This window comes from Manis pentadactyla, chromosome 7 (genome assembly GCF_030020395.1).
Source record: "Manis pentadactyla isolate mManPen7 chromosome 7, mManPen7.hap1, whole genome shotgun sequence".
NCBI classification, from domain to species: domain Eukaryota; kingdom Metazoa; phylum Chordata; class Mammalia; order Pholidota; family Manidae; genus Manis; species Manis pentadactyla.
Genome location: NC_080025.1, coordinates 47,775,771 through 47,784,676, shown reverse-complemented (window position 1 = coordinate 47,784,676; position 8,906 = coordinate 47,775,771).

The following is an 8,906-nucleotide window of genomic DNA, read 5'->3' as shown; positions in this document are numbered from 1 at the left end:
ATCTGTTGACATTTGTGAATTCCTTTCCATCCCCTCCATGGAGCTCAATGAACCTTCAAATTTGTTTCTTTTTTTCCTCTCCTTTTACTCTATGCTGGTTCCAGGGGAAATTCCTAAGTGCTATTTTACAGTTCACTAATTAGCTCTTTGACTCTGAAGTCTAGCTCTATCCTAAGTAATCCCAGGTTTTCTACTTTTTTTACCTAGTGGTCTAAAATTCAAAAGATAGAGGACAATACATGGCAAAGTTCTGTCTCACTGCTCCCCTCTATGTTCTAATGATGGGTTCTCTTCCCTTCTAGCATCCAGGTTACCATTTCCTTCTCTTTTCTTTCAAAGATGTGATATGCACATACAAACATGTTTGCATACAAATATTCATCTGTATATATATATATATATATGTATATATATACACACAACACACATATATTCATATGTGTATATTTATCTTTTCACATTGTTTAAAGTGAATACTATAAACTATGTTCTACATCTTTTTTTTTCACTTAAAAATATATCTTGGAAGTCTTTCTGATATACTTTGAGATGATCTTCCTCAGGTTTTCATGGCTGCACAGTGTTTCACTGTATAAACTGTCATAATTCGTTTAACCTGTTTCACACTGATGGTGATCATTTTGATCTTGGAAACAATGCCCAGTAATAACTGAGAGCTTCAGGGGTAAAGGGTCTGTGTCACTTTGATTAGCGCTGCCTCGGTCCTCTGCAGAAACTCTACCCATTCAACTTTTCACAGGGAAGTTAGGAGATTTTGCTCCCGTCCCCAACACCATGTATTATCAAACTTTTCTTTGCTAAGCAAATAGATTTTTAAAAATTGTATCTCAGGATGGCGTCCTTTGGCAGTCTAATGAGTGAGTTTGAGCTGCTGCTTTACACAAGCTGAGGACCCCTCTTGTCCTGTATTCTGCTTTTTTGTCTACCTGTATTTGATTTATTCCTTCTCTTGCTAGGAAATTTCTTTTTTGACTCGATATCATCTTTTACTTTATTTTTTTTAAGTGTTGGGTACCTATTTTTAAACCTTTCAGACTGCTGGACTAAAAATAAAATCCATTTGGGGACCATTCATTTCCTGATGATTCACTGTCTCCTCCGTGGTTGACTTCAGTGGCAGCCTAGGCTTTGGGATGGCAGACTTATTTTGAGGGGGGAGCTTCCTGCTTTCCCTCCCATTCCTGCTTCTTTGTCTGTATTGGCCCTGCATGGCTCCTGGCTGGTAAATTTCCTATTAGTATTTTATCTATTGTTGGTCTAATTTGGAACAAGGAGGTACTTGAGGGCACACTTCCAATGCTATCGTTATCGAAGGACCTGAATATATGCAACAGCAGCACTGTGACAAGGACCACCCAGCCCCTTACCTGCAGTTGAGTTTCCTTTACTCTCATTGTTTGGCTAGAAATTCTGGTTGACACCATCTCTAGTAATGTTTCTGTTCCCCGTCTTGCTCAGCTGTGGTCTGAGACCCTTCCTCTGCAGGACTTTCCCAGACCTGTTACTAGTTGTTCTCGGCTGAGTCAGGCATAAGAGAAGTATGTCATCAGTATCAAAAGATGGCGAGCAGTGCAGCCAGTGGTAGAAATGTGGGCATCATCGCATGTAATGGGGCTGGAAGAGATCACAGAGGGAGCAAAGGCGGGTTGCTCACGGAGGTCAGTGTCTGGAGGTTCGCGGCATTCCCATATATAGCCACCAGGAGGAGGGGGATCCAGTGAAGAAGATGCATAGAATTAGACCCTGCGTTTGAAGGAAAACAGGAGAATATGGGTGCTTGGAAAGCAAACAGGAAGGGTTTGGGAAGTAAGATGTGGCAGGCTGTCTAGACATGTGTAATCGTAGTCTCAGGATGCAGCATTTCCAAGCTGTGATGTAGGCCCTCTGCATATTTCTCATGGTTGAGACCAAGGATCCTAATGTAGTCTTCTGAGAGCCACTGTTTTTCCTGAAATTTTAAACTCAGTGTATAGCCTTTCTCTTAGTCTGTTCCAGTAGCTGTAACAAAGTGCCATAGACTGGTGGCTTATGAACAACAGACATTTGTCTCTCATAGCTTTTGAGAGGCTGGTCATCCAAGGCCAAGGCACAGTTAGCTTCAGTGCCCAGGGAGGGTCTGCTCCTGGGGCATGACACACCTTCTTGCTGTGTCCTCACATGTGAAAGGGGCGAGGGAGCTCTGTGGAGTCTCTTTTATAAGGGCACCCATCCCATCATGAGGGCTCCACCCTCATGACCTCATCACCTCTCAGGAGCCCCATCTCCTAACCAGCATAGTGGGGGTCAGGATTTACTATGTGAATTTGGGGGGCACACGCATTCAGACCACAGCAATCTTCATCACCATCCTTATCGACATGTCTAGCAACAGCAGGTAGGTAACCTTCCTGACTGGGAACCAACTGCCCATCACAAGCACACGCCTCCAAATTCTTGGGTGCAGAGGGGGAAACGATTTATTTCCTAAAATGTGCAGACTCATTATATCCCTAGAGAGCAGTGTGAAACTGCATAGAATTTTGGGATATGAGACACTCCATTTTGAAGCTCCTTTTTCCTTTCTAACTAATGAACTTTTGAACTGGGTCAGAAATGGAGCTGTTTTGATAAGTTATTGCTTAAACAATCAAGTGGGCAACTGGCATCCAGACCATAGAAAACTTGCCAGTGTAGACTTTACAGAGTTAGTGTAATTAATTAACGCAGGATACCAGGACTAGTTTCTCTTGATCCCGCCAATACATTCGTTGAACAAAATGTAAACAAACCAGCTCAGCCTGGTCCAGCTGGCCAGGAATTCCTTTTCTCCTTCTCCTTCATCTGAGCCACGTTATTGCCCCCTTCCTCATCCTTGTAAAAACCTCTTACTTCACCCAGCAGGCATGATACGTTTTCTGGTTCCTGCCAGGATCTGTGCTCCCCAAATTGCAATTCTGAGACCCCAAATAAAAGCCTCTGTTTCTTCTTCAATTTTGCCTGTTTTTTCTAGGTCAATGGAAGGAAAAATATAGAGTACTACATTCATATTTTTAAAAAATCTTCTCATTTTTTGGATGCAAAGCAAAAATCCTGTGACTCCACTCTAAAGATTGGTTTCTGATAGTCTTTAACAATCTAACTTTTGAAACGATAAATCACATATTGTAAAAGATCACTTTTATTTATTTATTTATTTATTTTGGCTCTTTCCTCTATTAATAATTTTTTTTGTATCATTAATATATAATTATAGGAGCAACATTGTGGTTACTAGATTCCCCCCATTATCAAGCCCCCACAACATACCCCATTACAGTCACTGTCCCTCAGTGTAGTAAGATGCTATAGAATCACTACTTGTCTTCTCTGTGCTATACTGTCTTCCCCGTGCCCCCCTACATTATGTGTGCTAATCATAAAGCCCCTTAATCTCCTTCTCCTTCCTTTCCCACCCACCTTCTCCAGTCCCTTTCCCTTTGGTAACTGTTAGTCCATTCTTGGGTTCTGTGAGTCTGCTGCTATTTTGTTCCTTCAGTTTTTCTTTGTTGTTATACTCCACAGATGAGTGAAATCATTCAGTACTTGTCTTTCTCTGCCTGGCTTATTTCACTGAGCATAATCTCCTCTAGCTCCATTTATGTTGTTGCAAATGGTAGGATTTCTTTTCTTCTTATGGCTGATTAATATTCCATTGTGTATAGGTACCACATCTTCTTTATCCATTCATCTACTGATGGACACTTAGGTTGCTTCCATTTCTTAGTTATAAATAGTGCTGTGATAAACATAGGGGTGCATAAACAAAGATCCACACACTGCTACAGCTATAGATGCACTCATCACACCAGTTCCTGGACTTGCCATGGGAATGAAGAAGGAGATATGTAAGCTGGTCTGTGCATACAGTAAAACAACAAATTTGACTGGATCTATACTGTTGGAACTCAAACAAGAATTAGGAGAAATGCAAATTGTAGCACTCCAAAATCTTACAACTACAGACTATTTACTGTTAAAAGAATATATGGGATGTGAACAGTCCCCAGGAATGGGTTGTTTTAATTTGTCTGATTTCTCTCAGACTGTTCAAGTTCAGTTGGACAATATCCACCATATCATAGATAAGTTTTCACAAATGCCTAAGGTGTCTAACTGGTTTTCTTGGTTTCACTGGAGATGGCTGGTAATTACAGGTATGCTTTGGTTATGTAACTATACTCCTATTATGTTAATGTGTGTGTGCAATTTAAGTAGTAGTTTAAAACCTATACATGCTGAAGTTACTCTACAAGAAGATATGTCAAAGAAATAATCAATCTTCCCATGTTTTCTTCTGCCTGCTACTTCTATAGCTTTTCTTCTTCCTTCCTAATTACAACCCTTAAATAGAATTCGTGCCTCATATCAAATTTACCAAGTATCATAATTCTTCCAAGTGGTAAAGATACCTCAAGACAAATGCTGGGCATAGAAGCCACAGGGCATAAATATGGAAAGAAGTAAAAAGCTAACCTTTTCAAACAATAAGGCTTCTCTCTCACTTACCAACTTTACATTTCCCTGTATGGCCCCGGAAGATGGGTAAGATTCCTCAAGGGAGGAACAACCTAAGACAGGCACAGTCGCAGGGGGGTCATCAGGTGAGAAATTGGGGATCAACAGAGGTGAGGCTTAGAACCTCACCCCCCCATTCTGAGAGAAATCTTCTGCATCCATGGATGTTTTGTTGCCCTTGTCTAGCTTGGATTAATACTTAGTCTATAGGCACACACCTCATCATCTACATTTGCCTTCTTACAGCACTAAACTATGTTTTCTACCTTTATCTTGCATCTACCTACCACTTCAGCATTTTATTAATAATAATAATAATAATAAGGGAGAAATGTGGTATCCACATATAAATCAATATAAAAATCAAATGAGTATTCATATTTGAACTGACTGTTTAGAGTTCATAATGCATGAGCAAAACCAAAAGTTTCTGTGATGACTGCCCTTGTACTGCTCACCATGTAACTTATTCAATATGTAAGAATTTGTTCTCCATGTAAGAACTTGTTCATTATGCTTCAGAAGATTGGAGACTGACGAAAATTAGGCTTGGGGTGGATTAATGATTGTGCATTGAGCATTGACTCCCCTATACAGAATTTTATTGTTGTTAACAACCATTTGATCAATAAATATGAGAGATGCCCTCACAACAACAACAACAACAAAAAAGTACACACTTCCAATTGTAAAATAAATAAGTAACCAGGATGTAATGTATAGCATAAGGAATTTGGTCAAAATATTGTAACAACTTGGTATGGTGATAGCTGGTACCTAGAATTATCATGTATATAAATGTTGAATCACTGTGTTGTACACCTGAAACTAATGTAATGTAATACTGTGTGTCAACTACCCTTCAATAAAAAATAATTATCTACAAAAAATAAAAAATAAAAAATAAAAATAAATAAAATAATAATAAAAAATAAAATCATAGGGGTGCATATGTCTTTTTCAAACTGGGCTCCTGCATTCTTAGGGTAAATTCCTAGGAGTGGAATTCCTGGGTCAAATGGTATTTCTATTTTGTGCTTTTTGAGGAAGCTCCATACTGCTTTCCACAATGGTTGCACTATTTTACATTCCCACCAGCAGTGTAGGAGAGTTCTCCTTTCTCCACATCCTCGCCAATATTTGTTGTTGTTTGTCTTTTGGATGTTGGCCAACCTAACTGGTGTGAGGTGATATCTCATTGTGGTTTAATTTGCATTTATCTGATGATTAGTGATGTGGAGCATCTTTTCATGTGCCTGTTGGCCATCTGAATTTCTTCTTTGGAGAAATGTCTGTTCAGATCCTGTGCCCATTTTTTAAATTGGATTATTTGTTTTTTGTTTGTTGAGGTGTGTGACCTCTTTGTATATTTTGGATATCAACCCCTTGTTGGATCTGTCATTTATAAATATATTCACCCATACTGTACGATGCCTTTTTGTTCTACTGATGGTGTCCTTTGCTGTACAGAAGCTTTTTAGTTTGATATAGTCCCACTTTTCATTTTTTCTTTTGTTTCCCTTGCCCATGGAGATATGTTCATGAAGAAGTTGTTTGTGTTTATATTCAAGAGAGTTTTGCCTATGTTTTCTTCTAAGAGTTTTATGGTTTCATGACTTACATTCAGGTCTTTGATCCATTTCAAGTTTACTTTTGTGTATGGAGTTAGACAGTAATCCAGTTTCATTCTCTTACATATAGCTGTCCAGTTTTGCCAACACCAGCTGTTGAAGAGGCTGTCATTTCCTCATTGTATATCCATGGCTCCTTTATCATATATTAATTGACCATATATACTTGGGTTAATATCTGGACTCTGTATTCTGTTCCATTGGTCTGTGGGTCTGTTCTTGTGCCAGTACCAAATTCTCTTGATTACTGTGGCTTTGTAGTGAAGATTGAAGTTGGGAAGCGAGATCCCCCCTGCTTTATTCTTCCTTCTCAGGATTGCTTTGGCTATTCAGGGTCTTTGTGGTTCCGTATGAATTTTAAAACTATTTGTTTCCATTCATTGAAGAATGCTGTCAGTATTTGATAGGGATTGCTTTAGGCAGGATGGCCATTTTGACAATATTAATTCTTCCTACCCAAGAGCATGGGATGAATTTCCATTCATTAGTATCCTCTTTAATCTCTCTTAGGAGTGTCTTGTAGTTTTCAGGGTATAGGTCTTTCACTTCCTTGGTTAGGTTTAATCCTAGGTATTTTATTCTTTTTGATGCAATTGTGAATGTAATTATTTTCCTGATTTCTTTCTGCTAATTCATTGTTAGTGTATAGGAATGCAACAGATTTCTGTGTATTAATTTTGTATCCTGCAACTTTGCTGAATTCAGATATTAGTTCTAGTAGTTTTGGAGTGGATTCTTTAGGGTTTTTTATGTACAATGTCATGTCATCTGCAAACAGTGACAATTTGACTTCTTCCTTACCAATGTGGATGCCTTTTATTTCTTTGTGTTTTCTGATTGCCGTGGCTAGGACCTCCAAGTACCATGTTGAATAAAAGTGAAGAGAGTGGGCATCCTTGTCTTGTTCCCAATGTTAGAGGAAAAGCTTTCAGCTTCTCGCTGTTAAATATGATGTTCGCTGTGGGCTTGTCATATATGGCCTTTATTATGTTGAGGTATTTGCCCTCTATACCCATTTTGTTGAGAGTTTTTATCATGAATGGATATTGAATTTTGTCAAATGCTTTTTCACATCTATAGAGATAATCATGTGATTTTTGTCCTTCTTTTTGTTGATGTGGTGGATGATGTTGATAGATTTTCGAATGTTGTACCATCCTTGCATCCCTGGTAAAAAGATCACATTTAGTAGTTCTCAAATACAAATAATTAATTTGTATTTCTTGCAAAACAATAGTTTTCTTAGCCTTAGACACAAAGTATTGTATTATAGGACTTTAAGATGATTTAAACTATTCTGTCATTTACATATATTTTGTTTTTACTCCATTACTTTCCAAAACTTTTTACTGTTATATGTCAGTCTTAAGCAAAGTATCTTGCTTGCTTAAGTCCATTTTAAAATGTGAACATTTCCTATTAAAGCAAAAGGCCATTACCACTTTAACACATAATACAGGGCACTGTAGAAATCCCATCTCCCTCAGTGCCTATAGAGATGATAGTCTTGTTTTCCCAACTAGACTGAAAACCCAAACTATTACATAATATTAAAATATATAAATATTTGTCAAAAAGGAAGAGTTTGTTTTTTATTCACTTTGGATTATCTTCAAATATGAAAACACAAAATTTAGAAATTCCTCCTGTTTGTGAAGTCCTGCTCTAAAGAGTTTCCTGCATAGTCCCCTCGGTATGATGGTTAGTGAAGGGAAGTGTAGCGGCCTTTTAGGTGCTTGGTTGGCATATATAACATGGATGAGCAAAGGCAGAAATGAAGATGTGTCCTGGAAGTTTAAGTCAATCAGCTTCAGTCCACCACAGGGTAAACCAAGGGCGACTAGGCAGGTCAGAAGCATTCAAGGGCTTTAAGAAATTGGACTTCATACATAAACACACTGTTTTCCTCTTCTCAAAATGCTTGCCAGCAGGAGGTATCTATATAAGAGTTATCTATAATAAGGTATCTGTATATACGGTATATGTTTGTAATATCTTATAGATATATAAGACATAATGAGATATATATGATATTTGTAGGTATCTATAAGAGATCTACGTATACAAGATATATATTTTTTCTAAACATCTAGAAATAAAATTGTGCACAAAGAGAGATTGTATGTGAGGAGAAGCTGGGTCCTTCTGAACCCTGAGAGCGCAATGTGACAGGGAGACCGTCTACGATGAAGTGCAGAAAATGAGGTCGCTGAGACATTCGTTCTCGGTGGACTACGCCTGGGTCCGCCTTCTTTCGCACCCGGCAGATGCTGAGTCCACCCGGCATCCGCGAGCTTTGGTGATTTTAGGGGCGTTCCGAAAGCCAAAGCCTCCCTCTCCGTGTGCGCTGTGCACGGCTCTGCTAGCGGGGCGGGCTATGGGTCCAGCAACTGACCTCCACCCAGACCGCGAAAGGCTCTTCCTGTTACCGCAACCGCTGTCAAACACCTTCCGGGACGCGCAAGTGCAGAATTTATGCAAAGGGAGCCCGTTTGCTCGCGGTGACAGCCCTCGTGTCCTGCACGCCATGGAGCACGCGGATGGCTCGCGCTGTGAGGTCCTGGTTGCCGCGTGACGCTCCCTAGAGCCCCGAGTTGATCCCGATTCTGTGACACCTGGGTAGGTCAGAGTTAGAGTTGGCTCTGTCACGGAGTTACCTTGCCGTCGCTCACCTCCTGTGACCTGTGGTCGCGGGAGCCCCGTCCTGCCAGGGCCAGGTGA